The sequence below is a fragment of the Emydura macquarii genome, unplaced genomic scaffold, assembly GCF_026122565.2.
Source record: "Emydura macquarii macquarii isolate MOO-44397 ecotype Brisbane River unplaced genomic scaffold, CSIRO-AGI_Emac_v2 contig_1146, whole genome shotgun sequence".
Lineage (NCBI taxonomy): Eukaryota > Metazoa > Chordata > Testudines > Chelidae > Emydura > Emydura macquarii.
The window spans coordinates 8,787,813-8,813,683 of NW_027131283.1; the positions used below are offsets into that span (position 1 = coordinate 8,787,813).

Consider the following 25,871-nt stretch of genomic DNA (forward strand, 5'->3'; position numbering starts at 1 on the left):
AACCCTTTACCCTAAAACAGCTCAAAACTTCGAAGAACGGAATTTCAAATGAAGGGAAGAACCAGCCAGAGAGCTTTGTAAAGGCCGTATGCCTGATATCAAACCCAAGAACATAGTGGGATACATCCTAGAGCACTATCCTAAAAAGCTAACTTCACTGCATTCTTATCCAGTAAAATGCAGCAGTAGTATAACACAATTTATGCTAAATTTCAATTAGCCAGCATTAAAAGTAATTACCACCATTTAGACACTGAAAAGGTTGGTGGATTCAAATATGTCAGGTCCTTATGTTGGATTTTTTTTTTTATGAAGGGTTGGACTCTCTAATCCTGGCATTGGTAGTTTATTATGGGTGTTATGAATTCTGTAACTTCTGAAGTCATGTATTTTATCAGCTCTCAGACTTTGGGATGGGAACTAAAAAAACAAAAATAAAAATTACTCAGTATAAACCCAATCCAAAAAAAAAAAAAAAAAAAAATTGTAGGACTGCAGGGGCATGAAAGAGAGCACTGTCTAATAGTCATTGTCACAAAGAACCTTCCTAATACATTGAAAAATCTTATTGGCGCTCCAACCTCACCTATGAAGCTCAGCACACAATATGGAGTCTATTCTCTCCAGCATGTAACTCCCATTGACACAGAGTTAAATATACATATAAAGAAGAGACTATGTCCCTGCTTTTTCTTAAAATTATAGTAATAGGGCATCTTTAACACATTTGTAGAAAACATAACTTTGAAGGCTCCATTTTCAGAGGAGCACCCACAGATCCAGACTTCTATTGAGAGTTGTGGTTTCTCAGTACCTCTGAAAAATCAGGCCCTGAGCTTCTAGAATCATACTAAACATTTAGACAGTCAGTGGAACTATACTTATTTACCTCAATTGAGGGTCTGTCCATTGAGGTGTACGTAAAAATAGTCTCCAAACCATCAAGAATTTTACCTGCTAACAAAGAATGCCTTGAATGCAAAAGGATGGGCCATTTAGAAGTTGTCTCAGCTTCAAGATTATTTTAATGTAGTTCTTGTTATTGCTGCTGTTTAATATCAAGGGATTAGGATTTCTAAGTACAAATAATAAAAACAGATACCTGTTCTCCCACTGGAAAAATCAAGAAAATTAGACCCATATCTCAATAAATATTAATGTATTTCTCTTCTTGCCTTTATGATGAAGAGCTCATTTTTCTTTCCTTTCCATTTCATACCTTTAGACTGAGTTTGTGGGTTTTAAATGTAGACACTATGTGTGTCCGTCTCTCATGTCAGGCTATTTCTTCAATAATAAACCCAAAAGTATGGAATTTTGCTCACTATTTTCCATACTGTATATTATGTTACATTACATTATTTATCAAGAGGTTGTTTATTTACATTATAGCTGTTTTGTTTTGCATTTTTCTCAATTGTACAAGGTCAAATGTAAACTAATAAAAAATTCCACCCACTTCAAATCCCTTTGAGAATAAAGTCTTTTGTCTAAGTCTGGATCCCATTATCTGGAAATAACACAACTTGCAAGAGCAATGATAAATGCAAATGTTACTGAGAAACAAGAAAACCAGTCTAATTCTTTTTCTTAGATCTGTAAATTAAGTATAAAGTTCAGGAATAACAGACAATAGTGTTCAATTGCAACTGAGCAATTTGGAAAGTGTTTGCATTTCCTGATTGAGAAAGAAGCAACTGATTCCACTATGCAACTGCAAAAAGCGTCAGAAAACAGCAGCAGTTTTCCACAGATGTGACTTTGCTATATTCTTGTGCTTCAATCCAGAATTTAACACACTAAACGAGAAACTTCCCCAACTCAGATTTACTTCTAATTTTAACATGAATGTATACAGAAACTATTTGCCAGAAAAACAACTGCTTCATGCTGTTGGCTCCTTATCCTTTTATCTGGCTGTTCTCCAATATTAACTGAGGGATTTCCCTGTTCCAAATGCTGGTAGCTAGTGAAACAAGGGTCGATGAACAAAACACTTTCCTCCCTGTAAGAGTGTAATGTACCATTATGAGGGATTCTGTTGATCAACAGAGATCATCATAAAATACCCACAATGAACTAGTTTCTTAGACCTTCTACTCTAAATATGTATCCATGTTCCTCATGGTTAAGCTTCCAGATTAAGAATGCCAGGCTGATCAATGATTACACCTTTACACTGTGTGCCTGGAGAGGGGCACATTAAAAAGCCCCTATCCTAGCATCTAAACAAAGCCACCAGAGAACATAGCTTTTCTTTACAACCCATACTTGTAATTTTCAGTACGCTAATCAAAGGTTTTAAGGTCTCACTCTACAGTGCAAAAAAAACCAAACAAAAAACCAATCACATTTTATTCAGGGACTATAAAACAACTACTACTTCAGAACCTAATACCAACTTGGCAATTTCTTTCAAAAGAGCAGTTATGTTCAAGAAGCATTACATACAAATAACTAAACTTGGAAATGCAAGAGTAGCCAAAGTGGTTTTATTATGGCCAACAGGATGGATTACTTGATGAATACCTGTTCTATTCATTCCTTCTGAAGCACTTGAAATTGGACACTTTTGGAAGACAGGATATTGGGCTAGATGGACCATTGGTCTGACCCAGTATGGCCACTTACTAAAGTAAGTAGTTAAATCCAATCTAGTCCAAGCATAGTATTTTGGGGGGGTATGAAAAAATATTACCTTTTAAAGAAATAATCTGTATTGTGGGAACACGCAAGAGACCCCATAAAGATCAGAGCCCTCTGATTTTGGTGATATACAAATATGGCACTGATAGACCAGGTGCCATCTCTCGCCACAGCTGTAGGTGCCAGCTGAAAACTGACAAAATAATAGCTGGAAACCAGTCCAGCTCACCTGTATGTTAGTATTATTCAAGATAGGTGTTAGACTTGTAAGGATGTGTTTAGACTCTTTAAAATGCTTGTAAATTGCTACATTCATTAACCTCACTTGTAATGTTTGTATCCCCTGCTATAAGGTAATACGTAAATTTTACTTTCTAACTGTAAAAATGCCTGCTCTGAACTTGTGAACTTGGGCAGGAGGAGTGGTCCCCCCACCCATAAAGGATGACTATCAAAACTAAGTGGGCTAATATGAAGCATCACAATACGAAGACTGGGCTAATGGCCCTCTCACACCCATAAAGGTTCTATGTGCCAGGAAGCTTGTTCCATCAGCTTGAATTCTGGAAGGAGGACATAAAGATAACTGACAAGAAAATTCTTCAATTCTTTGCTGTTTGGACTCTCATAGGGCTGTAGCTAGGTCAGGAAACAAAAGGAGAGATTCCCAGGGTCAATCTGTCAGTGCTGACAGATTACTACCTATCACCTTTTGAAACCATAGACTAACACATGTATGTGTATGTTGCCTGCTTTAACTGTAAATAACTAATTTATTTTTCCTAATTAATAAATCCTTAATTTTCTATAGTATTGGCTACAAAGACTTGTCTATGGGTGAGATCTAAGGTACAAATTGATCTGGAGAAAGTGACTGGTCTCTTGGGTCTAGGAGTAACCTGAATATTTTGTGATCTTTGATGTAAGTGACCATTTATCACTTAGTCCAGCTTGCCTGGATGGCAAGATAGACTGGAGTGCCCAAGAGGACCATCTGTGACTCCATAGTAAGACTGATCTAGTACTTCAGGAGTTCACATTTGTTACTGGGTTGGTGAAATCTAATTATAGAAGATACCACCAGTTTGAGGTGTCTGCCCTGTGGCACTCACAGTTATGAACAACTCCAAACTGCGTGACAATAAACACATATAAAGACCTGGGTGAAATCCTAGCCCTACTGACTTAAATGCGACCAGGATTTCACACATACGCCTGGCCTACAATTAAAAAATAGATCAATCTAGCTATGATGCACTGGGCTGTGAAAAATTTTGCACCCTGAGAACCGTAGTAAGATTCACCTAACCTCTCAATTAGATGCAACTAGATCAACAGAAGTATTCTTCCTTCAACCTACCTACTTTGGAGAGTTGGATTATCTACACTGACGGAAAAATCACTTCCACTGATCTAGGAATTGTCTATACTATAGCACTAGTGTGGCACAGCTGCAGTACCATAGCTGTGCTGCCGTTGCAACTGTAGAACAGACATGCCCATAGACCTTGAAGATACTAAGTACAAAAAATGCTTCAAGTGCATAAAACGTCTTAGAATTGTTCACTTCTAAAATTTGTTAAAATATGTGTCTGAATTAAGTTTTCTGGAAACTATACCATTTAGCATATTAAAATCTGTGACTCCCAATTTTTTTTATATGCAGTGTCCTTTGGGCAATGTACAAAATATCTCTTTATCTTACAGCTATGAGATCGCTAGTTATAGCTTTTTCCTTAAAAAAAAATGTATCTTAAATACCCATTGATTTTCGGATTACAGTTCCAAGTCAGGCAGTTCATCAAGGATGCCAGCACTTGCATCTAGACTTGACCTCTCAGTTATTAATACAGAAGTATTCAGCCCTTCTTCCTGATATTAACCTAAAAGTTAGTAATAGAATATGTCATTGTCTGAATAGCCACATAAAAGGATATATCCACATGAACAAGGATGGTTGGCTAAATATTGTTTTACCCTAGTGAAGGAGATCAGTAGCTATTGACAATAATAAAAACACCATATATTTTCAAAGGCAAAATTATGAACTAAACTTGTGGAAAATCTCCTGAAGTTCCATAAAAACCACTACACATCATTCATTCCTTTTGTGTATGCCTTGCTGTAACGAATCCTCACATAACAATTACGCAATACCAAAGATCTTTCTGTACATTTCCCCTTTTAAGGAAATAAAACACTTCTATTAAGATATTTACCAAAAGTTAAATGTACATTTAAAAGTATATAAAAACATAGATTTAATTGTTATTTACAATGATTAACTAGCCCTAGTGAAGCCAAAACCTCATTTATGCTTCAGGATTTTCAATTTTAAGGTATAATAAAAAGGTTTTATTAAGACAGGAAGCCCAATGATCTGGAGCGAACAATGTGATTCTACCTTGAAACAAAAACAAAAAACAAACAAACCCAACAAGATATCAACCTTTAGAAAAGTCTCCAATCCTTACTTCTTTGTTCAGCGAAGGCCATATATCTGGTATGCAGCAGAAATTGACTAAACGGCTATCTGATGCAGTAACATTAACAGAATAAACCTGTCCTGTGCATGCCAACAAAATGTAATCCAGAATATACTTCCAATGAATATCAGATATTAAATGTTTTGAAAAGGTTACTGTTGAGAAATCCAACTCGAGGTCAGGAAACTCGAAACAGTTTTTCCTACAGCATTAACTTTGTTATGCTGCAAATACTATATATTAATTAATACCATAAAACAATAGATTAAAAATATTAAGTTTTAAAATTTGAAGGAAAAAAACATGTAGTTACTGGTCTGTAAATCTTACAGATGACATAGGTTTTGATTTAGCTTAAGGGATCCTACACAGGCTCAACTGCAGAAACCGGGCCTAAGGTTTTAATTTAGCTTAAGCTTGTTGTTTAGACAAAGTAGTTCTGAGTGCAGCCAATATTTATACCACTCTACTTAAAAGTTAACCTGGAAGAGGCAGGGAGAAGAGGGAGATGAAAATCTTCAGGTGCCAAAATGCAGATTTTAAGCATTCATAACTTTTAAAACTTCTGAACTGAATTTCTTCAATGCTGACTTGTTTTTAAGACTCTCAAGGGGGATTAAAAAAGCAGCCAATTTTGGAGTTTCTGCCTATGTCCACTGAGTTTGCAAGCGCAAAATCCCAGTCAGAACACAAGGGAAAAATATTTCTACACACACATTTGGTTCACTCAAATGGCTGAAACATTCTTACTGGAAAAAATTATCTTTGGGCTGAGACCAAACATGCAAAGTTTCAGAGCAAGAGGAGTTCGAGAAAATTATGAGCAACTAGACAACGGAGATCAGAAAGGAAACTGTAAATCAACCACAGGGCCCCTATACTGAAGACCCCCATCCCTGACCCAGCAACCATGAAAGCTTTACCCACTCCTAATTAAGTCCTTCCTTAAAACACAGCTTCTTCAGGAAGAAGTCCTCTCCTTGTAGTGTGTGCATAAAACAACGTTTTCTAAAGGGGAATGTGATGCATGCTAAACTCCACTGCTCATTTAGGCCACATCTAAACTAGGAAAACAGGCAGCATTTGAAAATGTTAGCCCTAGCTTTACTGAGTGCTGCAGTTAACAGTTACAGTGCTAAAAATATTCACTACACTACTGTGAAATTGGTAGAACAATGAGAAGAACAGGACTATTCTTTAGGTCATTATAGGGAATAATTACTGGATTATTGTATTTTAAAGTACAGTACAGCCTTGTTATATAGAACACGTCAGGATCCAAGCTTTTTGTTTGTTATACCCAGGGGTTCATTATAGCGATAGGACAATCAAAACATCAGCCCCCAAAGTGGCTGTTGATTGAATTGTACTTGTAGTTGGGATTCAGGAACTAGATTTATTACAGCAAAAGGTTCGTAATAATGAAGGCCATTATAGCGAGGGTGTACTGTATACAAACTGTGGGACTTGCCTAACTCCTCTCAGAGTGTACCACATAATACACAAACCACTTTTTCCTTGCATTTGTGAGTCATTCCCAGTTAGAGGGTCATGTGTAATGAGAAAAACCCAAGTCTCGGTCTTAGAGATTCTTTGCACTCTGGGCCTCTGTTCCATTTCCATCCATGTTATAGCTCCTCAACTATATTTTCCACATGTTTATTCACACCCTCTACCTCCAAAATACCAAGTCCTCAAACACTAGGAGGTAAAGTTGAGCAATGCTATCATTCATCTTTTAGAAACCAGAGAATTCAATTGCATAATGAAATTAACTAATTTACCAGGAGTAGAATAGCTACTAAAGCTACACTATTAATCCAATTAAAAGTTTCATTGCTGGTGGTTTGCATGGGGGAAAATAAAATAAGGAAAACGTCAGTGGAGTAAGTGACAGAAATAGTTGTGTATCTAAGTTTTCTATATGGCTCAGGCCTAGATAAAATCTGTGGGAGATATTAATGAGAGGGATTGGTGCTGGTGCATATTTATGAATGTGATATACAACCTGGTCTCTGAAGGAGTGATGGCATCCTCAGGAAAGCAGCTTCCCTTTGGTGCCGATAATCTGGTTTGCAATTCAAAGGTCTCACCTACTGCTACTTTACGCATGACCTACAGTAAGCCTTGGTCTCCATCCTCCCTTTCTCTCCCCAAAGTAGTGCTTTGTCTGGCATACAACCTTGAAATTTGGACATTTCTCTTCTGTCTTTATTGATACGCTGGGGTTACTAAATATTGGGCACTAAAGATTTTGAGTTTCCCATATATATAGCTTTATGGCCCTGATCCTGCACTCACTTATTCACATACATAAAGTTATGCACATGAATAAGGGCTTGCAGGATCAAAGCCATGAACTGCAGAGTAACTGAGAGAAGACTGTAGTCTTCCACTGAGTTCTCACTCCTATACAGTTCTGGGCACTGGAAAGGAAAAAACTGACAAATCCTCTCCTTCCCCAACAAGGGACACTAGGACCCTTGTGGCACCTTCCTTTTCCCAAGTCATGTTCTTTGGGACAGTGACTGTCTACTTACTCTCTGAACAGTACCTAAAACAATGGGGCCCTATTCTCAGTTGGTACCCTGCCAATACTGTAATAAAAATCAATAATAATACAGATGAAAAATCACTTGTTTCTTCTGTTTGGCTTCCAATTCTTGGGACCAGCACACAAGCTCATCAAAATTCTGACTACTGACATATTTGGCTGTAAATGCTTCAGAGATCTTATTCCTCCCTTCCCATCCAACCTGTGCTTTTTTTTTTTTTTTTAAACATTATATTCAAGATTTAGACATTCAACTTCTAAATATGGTAGGTAGGCAAGATGGGTGAGGTAATATCTTTTATTGAAGAGGAGCAATTTGTAGCTCAAAAGTTTGTCTCTTTCACCAACAGAAGTTGATCCAGTAAAATATTACCTCACCCACCTTGTTTCTCTACTATCCTGGGACCAAAACAGCTACAACAATACTAAATACAGTAGGGTCATCTTTGCACAGGAGTTAAGTATTCTCTAAAATTTTAGAGCAGGTTGCATTTTTGTAACAGAAGTTAAAAACTGTAGAATCAGACTGTTAGCAAAATACCATTTTTAAAGATTGTCTGGAAAATGTGAGTCCACAAATTTCTTTCCAAATCATATATTAGTAAAAAGAATGGATTGATTTACTTTGGCTAGATCAATTATTTTATTCACAACATATGCTATCTTTCTTTAAGTTTGGAAAGTACTGTAGAGTTTTAAAAGTATATTTCTTACACAGACTATTTGATTTTTATTAGTAAATTATAGCTATGTTTTAATGTAGTTCCTCTGTTCCATATTGAGTCTAATCCATCCTCAAAAGATGCAAAGTATACAGACCCAAATATTTTGAGATTTTTTACCTTTATATACTTGCGCTGTATTTTAGAGCATAATCTATCTTATATGATTATGTATATTGTAGTAGTTAGTGTGAACTTTCCTCTCTTTTATCCCTAGAACAGTACTGCTCCAAAGCAGCATTTCCTAACCACTTCAAGCTTTTGTAATTGGTACTCTGGGCTCCTCCTTCCTCTATTAAGGGCCGATCCTGCTTCCACTGAAGTCAAATGCAAAACTCCCACTGAATTCAATGGGAGCAGACTCTTAATTATTAGGTCCCTAGTAAGCTGCTACTACTCTCCTTTCATTGAGTTATGTACACTAACTAAAGGAGGTTTACCCCATTTTGAGTCTGTGAAACTGATATTTGAAACAGACAATGGTCCCTTACGGGTAGGAGCTGACTGGGAAGTGGCAGATATTTGCTTGTATAGCTAATATTTTATGTGGTAATTTGTGGCTTAAACAGATTAGAAACCATTGTTGTAGAGTTAGTCACTAGTTTTCACATTTTCTGGTAACCACTGATATTTCTACAAATCCAATTATTTTTAGTCATTCTCTGGGCTTGCCTATATGAACATTTAGTTCACAGCAAATCGGGGTGCAAATCTACTGCACATTAGCTTGCTCTAAGTGTCCATGTGGACGTTGATGCTGTACACCAGTGGCTTTGATCCACTCCGCTTAGAAACAAGAGTAGTTCCAAATGCATTTGGGAATTATTTGTATGTAGCAGCAGAGTCCACATCAGACATTTAGTGCACACCAGGCAAGTGTGGGTTAGATTTATACCCCAGCTTCTGCAAACTAAGAGTTTGTGAAGACAAGCCCTTTATTAACTCAATTTAAAATAGATTTTTTAAAATAACATTTAAAAAAATGTAACAACTAGAAACACCACCCACAAGCCTGTCAGATAATACACTTTAATTAGATGTTTTCACACCTACTGTGCCAAAATAATCCAGATAGGTTATTCCTGAGTAGAGGGAAAGTTCTTCCATAATATATAGAATTTGGGGACTAGAGTTGAGCTAAAGAAATATTTTCTAGCTTTACTGACAATTCTATGAAAACATATTTTTATTTACCATTTCCTGTTTAACTTTTTAACTCTCTGAATACCAGATATTTTATTTACTATGAACACTGAGAATGATTTAATACAAGCCTTGTTATAATCTGTGTGAACATTAAGCGCTAAGCAACTTCAATTGTAGTGTGAACAAACTGCCTATTGTCAGAAGTGCTTAACTGGGCAGGGTTAGAACAGTGTTAAAAACAAAGGATCAGATACTTCTTACCTTGCTTAGGAAAGTAATCCCAATGAAAATAGTTGTATTTGTATGGCATGATCTGTAAAATGGGGAAATTGAGGTAGTAGAGATAAGTGATTTCAACACGGTCGCAGAACCAGGAAAAGATAGGCCACACTTCTTCCAAGCAGCCATCAAAGAAGACAACAAGACATCAAGAAAGAAGATAAGCAGGATGTGGCCAAAGGTTTTATCCGCAATTTCTAAGGGAAGGAAGTGCTCTCAAATACTATGGTAGCTCCTACTCAAGGGCAAGGAAACAGCACTCTGATAGAGACCCTAATTCTTGTCCTTAACTGTCATTATGTGGACAACGATGAGCTCCTGTTTGAGTCCTTTCAGACAGGAAGCACCTTTAGTAGAAAAATTAAAAGCAGGGTCAACCCCCAACATAAAGCCATGATATTAAAGACACTACTCTTTTTTCTTCCCCTTTCCTAGAGTTTTGACCAAACCACTAAAGAAGATTCTACAATATGTTTTGGGAGGAGTGAAAGGGAACAAGGGAATAAACAAATGAATGAGAGTAGAAGAAGCCTTGTAACGAAGGAATATTAATTTTAGGATGAACCCTGCTCCCAGTGTAGTTAATGGATAAACCCCTGTGAAAACTAATGGAGCAGTATTGGGTAATTTATTGCTTGACTGTTGCCACTAAGATGCTGACTGTACAACTGAGTATTAACCATCTCTATAAAGGTTATTCAAACAAACAGAAAAGATGACTTCATATTAATGTCAAGTACTTTTTACAGATTTTCATTTTATTTCAATTCAAGGAAAGGCTACAATCTCCTCTGATGAAGCAGGGATAAAGTAAAAGTGTGTTGCTTATAAGCAGTGTGAATTCCCCACAGCTACCTGCTTGACAATGGGTAATAACGGAATACTGATCCACATCAGTTTGAAGGGAAAGACAATTGTAGTGGAAGTCTACTGATGAAAATCACCTTAGGTGTAGTTGGCCTTAAAAAAAGGTTGCAACATTTTCAAAGTAATTTTAAAAGGTGCCACGCTGATATCCTGGAAAGTGACCTCTCTATCTACAGAACAGAGCCAGCGTAGGCAGCAGCATGTTCTGGAGGGGACCATGTTTAAAAGCAAGGATAGTTCCGTTTCCATTGTCCATTTGATCCTTAGTGGTTTCTATGATGTGGAAACCCGTCCAATAGAAAACTAAATAAAAAAAAATCAATTCATTTCACATATGCCACTAAAGAGCTAGCTAAGAAAAATTACTTTTGCTTTCTACTGACTTGGAATTGAAACAATGGCCTAGAAGTGAAAGACTCTATCCCAACGTATAGGACAAATTGCCTGGAGCCACCGTTTGGGAAACTTGCATTATGCACCTGCTCTAGGGAGTAATGGTAGCTATTTTAGGTTAGATGCAACATTCCACACACAGGCTCTGCAACTCTTGCATGAAATGCTGTGTGTAGGACATCAAATCCAAAACAGGTTGCACTGAATGACTTGTTTAGTTAAACTGGCATATGGCAAAGTGGTGTAATTTTCTGGGCCTAGCTCCTCATACCCCATCTATATCTAAAACTCCACTGGTTCTTTCTGCATAAGATCTCTATGATATGGTTTTTCTTATCCATATACTTAGCTAAAACTTTTGTCCAAACTCTCATCTCACATCATGATTTCTGTAATATTCTTCTATGTGGCCTCGACATCTGTTGTTTCGACCACGTCACCCTTCTCTTCAAATCTCTCCAATGGGTCCCCCTTCTGGATCACATGAAATGTATAATACTTGTGTTCACTTTCAAGGCCCTTCATGGTCAATCCAACACCCTTCTTATCATTGCTCATTCGCTACTGAGCTACAAATACTTGCGTCTGATCAGCCCATTGATGGAAGCCTCCATCACACGCTTGTTAAATTTTTAAACACGCATCTTTAAGCTTTCTCCCATGTTGCCCTTCACAGTCGGGAGGTAAACCCTGCAAACATCCACCTTCAAAACTCTCCTTTCCTGTGGTGCTTACAAAAACCTTGATAACAATTAGGCTGCTGATGTGCAGAGATCACTGCCTACCATACTGACCAATACTGTCTCGTTGTTTCCTTGTATTCCCATCTGGCTGTATCCATCTATTATCTTTTGTCTTGTAAGTAGAGGGTAAGCTCCTTGGGGCAGGGACCATCTGTTTGTTATATATTTATACGGCACCTGCACAATGGATTCCTGGTCCATACTAGGGCTCCTTGGTACAATGGTACAAATAAATAGTAAGAAGAAAAATATAAAGCTCTATAGTGCCTGATCCAGCTCCCAGTGAAATCTTTAGAAAATCTTCCTATTTGGGGATTGAGCCCAAGACTATCCACAAGCAAATTTAATAGTTTTGCTTAATTACAATTATTTTATTCAAATCTAATAAGGAGAGATGATGACAAGACACTTCAGGGTAGTCAATAGATGGACCGTAAGCCAAATCCAATCCTCCAGACACTTTTGAATGAACCACAAAATCTTTTTATTTACTTATCATTATTGTTATTTTTGTATTATTTTCTCTGTAGTCTGGACCTTGACTATATCTTGACCAAGAAACTTGGACCATGATAAAAAATAATTGACGACCCCTGCTATACATACTACAACCCCTCCATAACAGTGTACTGATTTTTCAAAGATGGAAGTCTTAATGTAATCTGTGAATAAAATCTGCACTGGAAAATGTTGGCAGGGTAAAACCTCTTGTCTCTAGAGCTAATGTTTGGAGTGGGGACTGCATCCTCCTATGCATTTGTCTAAGATTTAGAATATTTTGGGAACTATAGTACATAATCCACAGAACAGTTATTACAGCACATGCAGTGATATTGTCTAAGTTTGCAACTGTTCATTAATTTGGTTTATTCCTCTGCAATCTTCACGTGATTCTGTGATTCTACTCTTTCACTCTCTCCATACAGATGGCATGGTAGAAGATCTTTCTTTCCACTCCTAGAGCTGTTGCTAGATCAACTCAAGCCTTAATGTCCAGGAACTCCTACTACAATGAACACCACTTTCCTCAATAAGAAAGGGAGCTTATTTCATTAATTTATTTATTCAGTAGTTATCAGGCAGCATGGTCTAGCAGAAACAGCATTGGATTGGGATGCAAGAGGCCTGTGTTCTAATTCAGTTCTACTACTAACCTGCTGTGTGACCTGGGGCAAGTCACTTTACCCTTTGTGTGTCTGTCTGTTTCTTCTCTCACCCTTTGTCTTGTCCATTTAGACCAGACTTGTCCAACCCATAGTGCACGGGCCAGACTCTGGCCCACCAAAGGCTGCTATGTAGCCTGCTGGGCCGGCACAGCCCCGACCCCAACCCCCCCAAGCTCCATGCCAGCCAGAAGCAGCAGCAGCCCTGCCCCGTCCCCCTCCCCCCGCCTACGAGCTGGCCAGCAGAGAAGCCTCTCCAGTCCAGCCCCGTGCTGGCACCCTGAGTGAGAAAAAAATTGCAATGTGGCTCCTCACGCAAAAAGCTTGGACACTCCTGATTTAGACTAAACTCTTTAGGGCAGAAATTGCTTCTCACTATGTCTGTACAGCACATAGCACAATGAGGCCCATCTTGGTTGGGGCCTCAACAAGCTACTGTAATAAAAATCATTTTAAATAATAATTCCTTTTAGGCCAACTTGACATTTTGGAGAGGTCCGTCTTCCAGATAGGGAAGAACAAAGAGCTGAAATGAATTCCAAAGGTTACACATAAGAAGCCTGTAACAGAGCTGGAAACAGAATCCTATCGGAGGTGGATAAGCTATAAACTACAACTGCAGCAGGGAAAGGCTAAAAATAGCACTGTAGGCAGGGGAGGCACTGCTTGGGCATGTAGAGAGCCATGAAGGATACCTTCCCTAAGGCTTCAGGTGTGTCTTTACTCGCCTACGCAGTGTCTCACCATCTATGCTTCTATTCGTACACAGGTGAGGTGGGCATACAATGTTTGTTGTCTACACACTGCCTTAAGTGTGCAGTGTAAATGTACCCTTTGAAAGAAAAATAAACAGTACCAACCCAAAAAAGGGGTGGAGAGGGAGTGGCATGGGAGCAGGAGGGGAGAGAAAAAATATCCTGAGAAGTTCCTAAAAAAATCCCCATGCTGTATAGTTACCTATCACATTAATGACAAAACCCAAACACCTAAAAGCAAGCTTGAAATAAATGTATTTGGTGAAATCCTCACTCCTGTTTTAGCTCCCTTATACCATGTAAAATGTCTGGACCAGCATGAATAAGTCTTAAAAGCCCTATTTCTGGCCCACTGAAGGATTTCCCCAGTGCAGGAACTATGTCAGCCACCATAAGGCTGCTTTCCAAGCACACCTTCACAACCCTTACTGTAAAGGGGACATGCTAGAGCAGGGTGAGGAAGGAACATGTGGCAGATGCAGTGCAGCATGCAGTGCTGAAGAGATTCTGAGCAGCACACAGCCCACAGGGTAGCCTGGGCAGGTTTCTGTAATTTAGGTAGGCATGGAGATCTAAATTATGCTGAGGACTATAGGGTAGCTCAGGGTCAGGAGGGCACAAAGGCGGCTTAAAGCTACCATAGCCTCCCTTTAGGCCAGTGGCTCTCAACCTTTCCAGACTACTGTACCCTTTTCAGGAGTCTTATTTGTCTTGTGTACCTCCAAGTTTCACCTCTCTTTAAAACTACTTGCTTACAAAATCAGACATAAAACTACAAAAGTGTCACAGCACACTATTATTGAAAAATTGCTTACTTTCTCATTTTTACTGTATAATTATAAAATAAATCAATTGGAATATAAATTTTGTACTTACATTTCAGTGCATAGTATATAGTGCAGTATAAACGAGTCATTGTCTGTATGAAATTTTAGAATGTACTGACTTCACTCGTGCTTTTTATGTAGCTGTTGTGAAACTAGGCAAATATCTAGATGAGATGATGTACCTCTTGGAAGACTTCCACATACATACACCTGGTTAAAAACCACTGCCTTAGGCTGAGAGTTCTGTGCTGTCCTTAACTTTGACCCAATGTAAGTTTTATTCTGGAATCTGTAGTCACAAAATATAAAACTACAAAAACCCTTTAGAAAGAGAAAAATATGTATGTTATAGCCTCCTATATAATTTTATATATTTAATCATAAAATGGTTTATATTTTCCCTATTAAACTACATAAACTATATTCTCAAGAAACAGTTATAATCTCAAACACACACTGTATCTATATCTGTACCAGTATAAACCCATCGGTCAGTGTTACAGTTGTTGGGTTATGATGAAATATGCATTTCATTATACTTGATAAAAATGAAGTGTTTATTACATGAGCAGTTTATTACAAGATTTGTGATGTCCTTAACTATTTGTTTCTTTATTTTTCAGTGCCTGAGTTTTGCAAATGAAGTGATGCCTATATTATTATTTAGCAACTTTAACCAGATTTGAAGTATACTAGCACTAAATCATCCCTCATTATCTGCAGCCACAAATTTATTTCCTTCCAGGTCTTTTTGCAGTTTGTTCTGTCCCCTTGTGTATCTAATTAATATGTATGGTTGAATGGATACTTCAGAAATACCTGACAAAGCAGCCACACACGCTTTAAGCTATAGGTGTGCCTACACAGCACACTAAACCCGGGTCCCCGAGCTCCGTGCCTATAGACTCCGTGTTTCCAAGCACGCACTTGAGTATCCACACTGCAATGGAAACATGAGTTTACAACAGTGCTGAGGCATCCATACTGCACTACGAAAATCTGAGTCAGAAATTCAGTTCTGTAGGCACATACTATTGTATCCCAGGGTTCCTAGCACTCTCTCCAGGTGAAGCAGCTCTGGAGCTTGTTTCACAGTGGGTTGTGGGAGAACTTGTTTATCCATCCCATGGGAGTTGACCAGATGTGTTTTGGGTGGTTTTAGCCTATGAACACATCCAATCAAGCCATTTTGTGTCCGCACACTCTCTACCTCATGCTCTCAGTCCTATTTCAGAATGAAAGTGCAGCATGTGCAAGACACTGGTGTATAGTTCGGTGATAGTTTTTGAATTGCCAAAAAAATACCTGACATGCCAGCTGCAACCCAGCTGATGCTGCTCATGCCTGTTGCCTTAGCCACAAATGCCCCTATGTGGACCAGCCCTTCTGGAGCAGAGCCAAAGACACAAAATGGTGGGATCACAACATCGTGCAGACCTGCAGTGACCAACAGTGGGTCCAGAACTTTTGCATGAAACAGACATTCTTAGAGGTTTTTGATCACCTTGTCCCTATCCTCCAGCACCAGGACACCCTCATGAGGGAGGTCATTCTGGTCCAGAAGTGAGTTGCTATAGCATCTAAAGCTGCCTAACCCAGACTACTTACTACAGGTCTATGGCTAACCAGTTTGGAGCCGGCAAATCAACTGCAAGAGTTGTTATGGCAGAGGTCTGTGAGGCGATCAGGACTGTGTTGTAATGCCCACCACCTTTGGGTACATATGTTCCTGAAATAGCTGTTGGTTTTCAGAGAGAATAGGTTTTCCAAACTGCTCCGGGGCCACTGATGGTATTCACGTGCCTATAGTTTGCCCAGTGCAAGGAATATGAGAGTACATAAACCTCAAAGGATACTACTCTATCATTATGCAGGCCATAGTTGACCACCGAGACAGAGTCAAGGACACTGACATGGGATGCTCCGGCAGGGTGCATGATACCAGAGGTGTTCCAAATATTGGGATTTTACTTCATCGACAAGTTGGGACATTATTCCTACCAAATAACATTGTTATAAATGGAGTCACTGTCCCCACTGTAATTCTAGAGGACCCTGCTTACATCCTGTTGCTATGGCTTATGAAACCATATCCTGATTTCAAAGGACCTCACAAAGAAGGTTCAGCTACAATACTCAGTAGTTGTAGGATGGTGGTGAAATGTGCATATGACAGACTGAAGTTCCATTAGCATTGCTTTAAAAAATGTTTGGATGCCTGGGTCATGAACACAGTCTGCCTTACTGTAGCCTGCTGCATTCTGCACAATGCCTGCGAGGAAAGGGAAACCTTTTCACCAGAAGTGGCCTCCAGACACTGCTAGATATCTGAACTGGTACACGCAGCCATACAGTGCACCTATCAGGACCGGCACTGGATCCTCAATAGAAATCTGGGATGTTTTGTGCACCCACATAATGGGTTTGAACGGTCCCACATATGAAGGGGAATGAAATGGTATTTGAGGCTGTGCATGGGTGAGACAGCTGTGGGAAGATTTTTGTAAATATGTTTGTACTGTGTAGCATGAGTTTTGTAAACTCTTAGGAAATGTATAGAGATGTTATACACTTTATCAATACTGGCCAGGTATTGCGACTCAGTTTAAGGTTTAGTGTGATGATAGTTTGTAAATTTTTATTATGAAAGGTATTGAGAACTAGGATGTGATGACATTCATTCATTCATTCAAGTTTGAGCCACTTATACCATCATCTATATTATTATTTGTTATTGTAGCCTTGTGTGCAAATTCAACACTTTATTTTACACATGTATTTACATGCCACTGTAAGAATCAGAAAGTCAAACCGGCTGCCATCAAAACATGCAGCACAATAAACAAACTCACCGCCAAAACAGTCAATGGTCCATGTGTCTAAATGACATGTCCAGCTATTGCTCGATGTTTCATCCCTCTGTTCTCCTTGACCTTTCTAGCATGTTTTACACATGCAGGCTATGACTAGACAGGAATGGATGAATATACAAGATACATTGGTCCATTCCATGTGTTAAGAGTTCACTGCCTGTGACATGGTCCAGCCATGTCCTGACCTGTCCAAAGAATGTATACACTGCAGGCCATGATACCGTGGAGGGAACTCAGGCTGTAGGGCAGGAGCTGATGATGGCACTGGAGCCTGCAGTCAGGTAGCCAGGTGCTTAAACTAATCACTCAAACAGCTTCTTCTGATGCTGTTTTACTCCCTCATCCTGTGGTCATGCACCAGGAATCTGTCCACCAATTTCTCCTCATGCTATACATCCTCTGTCTCTCTTTCCACCCTTCGTGCATCCTTATCTATTTGATACTCCTCTTGGTTCTTCTGGAACTTTATCTCCTGATTAGCTTTATCTAGCAGCTCTCCCATCAGCTTCTCTCAGACTCTCTTTCTTTTTGCTCATGGTAGGTTAGTCCAAACCCGCAGGCTCCTGGTGCCACGTGTTTGCCCTGAGGAGGTGGAAGGGCCTTTAAAAGAGAACGACAGAGCACATTATTGTCTGAGCATGACAAAAAGTTACATTTCCATCCCTGTGAAAGGGGCTGTTTAAATTCAAGGTCAAAGGATAACACTATTAATTAATGGGCTGTATTCACAGAAAAAACACCATCCACTTCAGATGTCCTCTGGAGCAACACTGAAAACCAACACACATCAGGGTCAGACTCACATAAAAAATTCATTTGAAATTATTTTTATATCCCTTCATTTTTTCAGGGTGGGAGTAGGGAGGAGTCTTATGAGTGGTCTAATTACTACCCATGGTTTTTCAATCCTGTCAAGCAGGACAAGCTCTGGAGAACATTGATATTCTGGAAGTACCCAAGTGAAAGTGTGAACTTCTGTTCCAAGGGAGGACAGCCACTTATGTATGCTAAGGAGATATTCAGGTACCTAGTGACTGATCAGCCCATCTCAGAATGGAGAGGGCTTGTGAATTACAGAAGCAGTCCTAATAAGTATGTCCTGCCCCACAGCATAACAGACTATATGGAGTTCCTACTCTAAGAATTTCGCAATGGGTGACAGTTTATTGTAAAAATCAACAAGATGCTGATTTAGCATGGATACACAATACTACCTCCTTACATGCACCTTGGGTCCACACACAGACCCGACTTCCTACTAGTCATGGGGAATCAACACAGACTGAGTATTGGACTTATATACTAAAGCTAGTAATGGACCAATTAAACACGCTCCTTAGACTCATAATAGCCACATTTTTTTAAAACTCAGTTTACAGGCAGTCCTGAACAGTGTAGATGTGGCTGATTTACAATATGCACTATATTACATGGGAGAGATATGTGAGGTTGTTCATTGAAGGACCCCAAACCCATATGTAAAACAATAATTGAGCAAATACTAAAGATTTCATGATAACTGCTTGTTTAACTTTTTCCTTTTTTTGCGGTGTCCATTTTGAATCCCACATGGCATCAAGGGGAAGGCGCTAGAGGAATGGCATGGGTTCCGCCTTGTACAGAAGCACAGCAAACCTACGGCTTACATTAATAATTTAATAGGCCCATAAGCCAAAAATCCCTCCCATCCATATATTATTAAAAACAAATGGTGGCAGAAAACTTACCAGATTCTGCAATGGATTGTTCCCCAGGACCATCCTCCAACAGCTCTTCCTAGTACGGACCCAGGATGTGCTGTAGCTGCTTCAGCAGCATAGCCTCTTTGGTTACCAACCTCAGCACCAGGATCACTTCTTGCCCTTCATTCGAAGGTTGGCTGTCCTCTGGCAGTGCCCATGATGGGGGCAGAGAGGTTGTAAAGGTGACATTCCTGCTCAGCAAATTGTCATGCACCACTTTGAGCTCAACTACTTTCTGCAGTATCCAGTACCCAATTGATTTCCTCATAAAACAAATAGGAAAACAGAGAGTTCCCAGAAGTTCCATTAGCATCCTTGACTTTGCAGTACTCTGTCTTCAGCTGCTTGAGTCACTCTCTGTATTGTTCTGCTGCCCTGTCGATCCCCAATGCTGCCAGCTACTCAGATATAATTTTGTAGACATAATAATTTCTTATGCTCTTACTGAAGTTGAATATCTTGATTGCCTCACACCAGAGGTTAACCAGAATCCATCTGTGTTCCTCTAGCCAGCTAACAGCATGCCCATAGACTGTGTTTTTAGTTAAGCAGTACACGTGAAAAGGCAGAGCAGCTGCATTTGAACCAGTCGGATGCTTTCAGTTCCTGGGAAGTTTTGGAATTAAGGGTTAGGAAGCACAGCTTCAGAGGATAGTGTTGGTCGACTCTCCAGACCCAAGTCTGGGGACTGGGAACAAAGCTGCATCCACACTGAAAAAGCCTGGGTTTTGAGCCACATCATAGTGGGACTTTGGCTCTAACCCATCCCCCTAGCAGTGTCTGTGGGCCTGAATCCAGAAGGATTCCTGGCCAAGTCAGACGAATTTCTGTATGAACTGAATTAGGTTTTGGGTTTAAACCTGCGACAGAGCCCAGGCTTATTGTGCTGTGTAGATATACCCCCAATGGTCAATAAGTCTCCTGGAAACTCCAAGAGTCCCACCCTGCATTAAAATTAGAAAGAAGCAATCATTATACTTACATGTCTCACTGTTGTGAAAAGAATGAACTGGAGAAACACCAAATTAAAGCAAAAATTGAACATAAACAGAAGTTTAAGCTGTACCACTCTCCTCCCCAATTTCACTCCAGAGACTCAAACACTAAAACCACGCCTTGTGCTTTTCCAATACTTTTATAAAACTGCTGGCCAGAAGGAGTAAGGAAAGAGGAAAGAAACACTGCCTGGATCTTATATAGCACTTTTTGTCTACAGATCTCAAAGTGTTTTACAAAGATGGGCAAAGTATCACTGTCTCCACAGAAGGGGGAGGTGCAGGGTTTAAGTGATTTGTCCAAGGTCACAAAGCAATTAAATGAGAGCTGGAATAGAACATTTGCTTTCTGACGTCTAAGGCTTGCCTCACAAACAAGTAGGCTGTGGCATGTGAATCTACCCTGTAATAGCCTGCTATCATCTAACTGTCCATGTGCACCTCACTGATGTGTAATAACAGTTTGTTAGAGTGCCCTGATTTAGTGCTCTTTGAAACAGGACTAGCTCAAAACACATTAACGAACTCTTAACATACATCAGGATCCACACCCTAGCTAACTGTTTTCAAACTGCTCATGTAGACAAACCCCTACACTCACATACAATCCCATGGACCACATTCTATTGTCTTCCTTATATTTTACTGGATATTTATATACTAAGAGATCAGCTCTATCCCTTGAAATAAGTTGTATTAAAAATACCTATGGATGCAAAACTTAAGTTGTCAGCACTGCATCTGCCATGTTTTCAGATTCATATAATAAAGGCAGAATTATTTTTCCTTCTAACCGGATTAAACTACTGAAAAGTTATCTGAAAACATAGTAAAAACCTACTGCGCCAATGACAAATCTATTCATAACTATAAACAGGCCTTAAAAAATCCATTCACCTCTGGGGAGGGGAACCTGCCCTGACAAACAAGGGGCCTTAACACCAATTTCTGTAAATTTCAAGCTTTCGTTTACTAGCTTTTATAGTTGCAGAGATACCCTTTAAAAAGTCAAACATGTAACAGATGCAGCAGCATCTTTGCAAGCCTGCAGACAGCTTCACTGGGCTCTACTGTAACTCAGTTTCCCCAAGCATCAGAAGAATAACATTAAGACAACTCCGGTCTGCTTCTGTGCCACTATTTATTCTCTAGACAGCAATGAAACATCACAGACTATATCCATTTCAAGCTTATTTAGAAAGAGGCAGGCATTAGAGTTATTCATGGTGGAGGATTGAAAGAATAAACAGACAGATACCTGCTACCCAAAACCTCCTGGCTGCGGCAAGGAGAGAAGGGTAGACTTGCACAGACCATCTCTTGCTCTAGGATCTGATAGAAAAGACAAAAAGCTCCTTCTCCCTTGCAACAACATTAGGGAGGAAGAGAGACAGACATATGCATTTCAAGAAGCCTGATAACTAAAAGCTGATATGACAGATGGAGACCCTAAACAGTTTTCAAGACATCACCTTGATTGAAATCCTGGTGCCTTCCCAGCAGATGAAAGGCTGCAGGACCCTGGGCTTTTTCAATCAGGGCTTTGGTCCTAGCCCTTGGACAATAAGGTCCTCACTTTCATCTTCTGTGTACCTACCTACAATCTGTGGGTTTAAACCCCCTAACTAGTAGGCTGGTAAATTTTTAAAGCCTAGATTCTGAAGTTTTAGTTTTGATAAAAGCAAGTTCATCTATAGTACTGAAAAATAATGAAATTTTGTTTGGCAGTTCAACTTTACTTGGTAAATGAAGTAAATATTCTTTTTAAACTTAATACCTATTAAAATCTTAAAAGTTCTCTCATAGTAGCCCTTCTTACATCAAAGAATCCATATGATCTCATCAAGTAACAAAGCAGTTAAAACCATGAAAGAGTACAACTTTCATTATACTTCCAATATGGCAGCTCTGCCCACTGTTAAATATTTCCAAAACTAGTCTTGGGTTTGACTTATGTCAACAGATATGCAAGTCAGCTTTAACTACTAATGGATCCTGAAATGGAACAAACTGACAGCCACTGTATACTCACATAAATGAAGATACTCTAACTATGGTTCACCTTCAGTTTGATGAAAGCAGATGGATACTGAGAAAAAAGAAAAAATACACCTTATTCTCTTTGCTTCAGCTTGGACATGTTAAGGTTTTGGTTCCTAACCTTTTAAATCCTTTTCTTGATTTAGGACCCAGAAAGATCACCATATCCACACAGAGTAAGGAGCTCAATATCTACCCTTCAAATATTCAGAGCAATGGTGTCACTACACATTAGCCCCACAAATCCATTTTTAAAAGCAACTAAAGGGGCAGTACTTTTTACTAGAAAGTGTCTGTGGGCAAAAAACTTTTTTATCTTTGTGAGCAATTTGCCCCTATTTATATATAGTTTGTGTGATGGTTGGTGAAACGATCAATTCATGATAAACAATGAAGAACCATATAGAATGTCTTCCTCACTCATACGGCTGTTTGAACACTTTACCACCCATCAAAAGAGAAGGGCAAGCAGCCATATCCCTTAAAAAACAACATCCACAGCCAAAATGTGGTGTAGCTAGGACTCCAACTTCCAGAATCCAAATGACTGACTGAGATATGAACATGGCTTAATCTCCACTGGCTCAGCAGGTGGGATTTGGAGCCTGCTTTTGAAACCCAGTCTCCTAATTAGCTGCACAGTATGGCTGTTTCATTTTAAACATACTAAGATTAACACAGACAACCAAACCAAGGTGCAAGCTGTCTATACAAGCAGAGTAGCTAGGTGTTATGCACAATGTTGCAAGTTGACACTTTTTCTACCTTGCTGGCAAGAATACACATTAACCTTAATCAGAAGAGCTGATTCCTTCAGCTGCTGTGGAGGGTTAGTAGTACCATCTCAGAGGAATGTGTAAAGATGGTGGTGCAGTCCTATTCCCTGGAGTTGATGGGGAGGTGGGGGGAGTATCTCACCAATAGCCAAAGTAAGCCACTCGAATGAGCAGGGAGAGTGAACTCAGCGAGTAAATGAACCACATGGCTCCAGTCTGAAACCAGTCTGGCCCAGTGCAGAGATCAGGGCCCTGCTCGTTCCATACTCAGTTCTAGCCCATACCTCTAGTGCTGTTTCATGTCCAGCCAGCAGAGAGAGGGGAGCTGTACTGACAGCCAAGCAACTGGCAGCTCCAGCTTGTCCCACACCAGCCCTCACAAGCCTGTGGGAGACACCACAGCACCAGCTGGTGAGGAGCTGAGACTGAGATCCATTCTCCACACAGTAGCCAGAGCCACCACTGCATGGAAAACAAGTGTGTGAGGGGACCCTGTCCCAGTGGAGGGAGGGAAATCAAGGTGTGAGGGATGGAACCCAGTTTCAGCTCCTCGCCACCCAGTGTTGCAGTGTCTCCACAGGCCTGCGGGACCCTCAGTGGGGCAGGCTGGGCCTGGGCTCCTAATTGCCACATTGCCAGTGCCACCTCTTTCTCCCCCCACTGGCTGGACAGGAAGCAGCAGTGGTGGCCTGGGCCTTCCCTCCCCCCATAAGCAGTCACAGCCTCAGTGGGATGCTTCCACTCCCTGCTGGTGGGAAATAAATCACAGTATTGGGCTAATTTCATAATTTCCGTGATTCCATGCGCCTTACTTATACAACAGAACAGAAGTCAGTTTATCGGTTCTGAATCACATACAGCCAACACAATAGTCAACTTCAAATTAAAATTTTCTCCCCAGTTTAAAAAAAGTTAATATATTTCTAAAAGATTAAATAAAATCTCATTCCATGATAATTCAGCTGTAAATTATTACAGAATTTACTATGCCAAGTCATTCAAATATATATATTTGACAGTGGTCCTAATAACTGCTTTCTTCCAACAACACTTTAATTAAAAAAACTTTAATTCCATCTGTTTTTACCATTTAAAGACAAGCAGAGCTAGAGAATGCATTTCTCAAGTCTTATCAGCAAAGATTATTAAAAGAATGGAAATGAAAATAAAGGCAAGCAATTAACTCTTTGTGGTAAAAAGTAATACTGAAACAACAGATAATTAAAGCACCCTCCTCTGCAGAATGCAGAAGATAGGCACCATTAACCAAGCTGAATTAGAAACAGTTCTGCTATGCAAACACAAAGCAAAGTTTATGGTCAGGGAAGAAAAAGGATTTCCCAGTATGCTCTGAGTCACTGGACAAAGTGAAGTACTCTACTGTTTACTTTACAGTGCCATACACGTGATACAGCAGATCCTCAACATCTTCTTAAAGAATGAAACTATATCAGTCTCCTCTTTTAAAAAAAATTGCATTTAAAAAAAATAAGCCTGTTCCTTCCAAACAACCTCAGGCTCTAAATTTATGAATAATGAAACAATTACTCATAGGATTACATAATTATTTTCTCAAAGAAGCTTCCCTCTATCATATGTAGTTTGGAAACTATTGAAATGTATAGCATTTAACAGATTTTACTATAGAGGCAAATATGAAGTACTGAATGTATGCAAAATGCAAACTACAACAGAAGAGGTGTCGCTATTTTTTATCAGCTTATTTTTGTGTTAACTCAACCTATCTACTTTAAAATTTTGAGCTTTATATGCACCAGATTGCATCTGCTTCAATTACCTCACCTTCCTCTGCACCTGAAGAGAGGCCAGAAAAGATAACACTGAAATTCCAAATATGTAAAGATTGCTACACAAGACTAATGGGGGAAAAGACACCTTTATTGTGCACTTTTACTACAATTTCTGTCTTCCCTAATGATAAAAGTGTACATTAAATACTCATAACATACATCCATAAAAGACACAAAAACCTTAGTTCCCAAGATCAGTGTTATACAACACAAACATTTATTTCAATGTTCGGTAATATTTGTAATAATTGATGAAAAGGAGACCTTTTTTCATCTTCAATGTGTGCTGAAAACTTGCAATAAAGTTTATCCATATTTAGAAAAATATGTTATTGGTAAAGAAAATGTGGGTATTTGGGGGATGTACCTTGGAATTGCCAGGCTATAAATACAATAACAAGAACCTATAGTTGAAGGGGTAATGAAGAAGAAGTAGGATTTTACTTTAGGAAGTCTCAGGGACCAACATGTGGCTTAGTAGTTAGGACCTTCCCTTCTGCAGTGCAGCACTATTGCCTATTGGTCTGAGCAATTTACAATGTACTAGCATAACAACAACATAAAAATAACCACTCCATAAGTCTTGCAGAAGTCCCACTTATGGAACTCTGAATTACAGAACCCTTTAAAGAGACTTAAAAATTAACTCGTTATTCTCACACACGCACACAAAAACACCTAGTGATATTTCTCCTCTCCAGCCACACGCAAACGCTGGTCTCCAAGGGGCAAACCTCAACCCCTCATGGCCTGGGTTACGTACAAGTCTCTATCCAGAGCAGAGCAGAGCAGATCCACGGTGTTTTTACAGCTACGTTTAGCTGTGGTTCACGAGCTAAGAGCCCATTTGGGGGCAGCTTCCCCTCGGCGAGGCGCGAATGCAGCGATTTCCTACTCTCCCGGGCACCAGCCTCCCTGCTCATCCTCGCACCTGCAGATCCCGAGCCTGCCCTCAGCGCCCCCCCTGCCCGTACCCCTCCCCCCACCGCGGAGCCTGCAGGGACCCGCACAGGCGCCGCGGTCCACGGAGACCCTGCCCCACCGGCCCCAGGC

At 39.7% G+C, this 25,871-nt stretch overlaps 1 protein-coding gene across 1 annotated transcript in view; it reads right to left on the bottom strand.

Annotated features, from left to right (window-relative positions):
- Positions 1-25,871, bottom strand: part of REV3L (REV3 like, DNA directed polymerase zeta catalytic subunit) — a 214,154-nt gene that overhangs the window by 187,779 nt on the left and 504 nt on the right. The gene's annotated exons all lie outside the window — the stretch shown is intronic.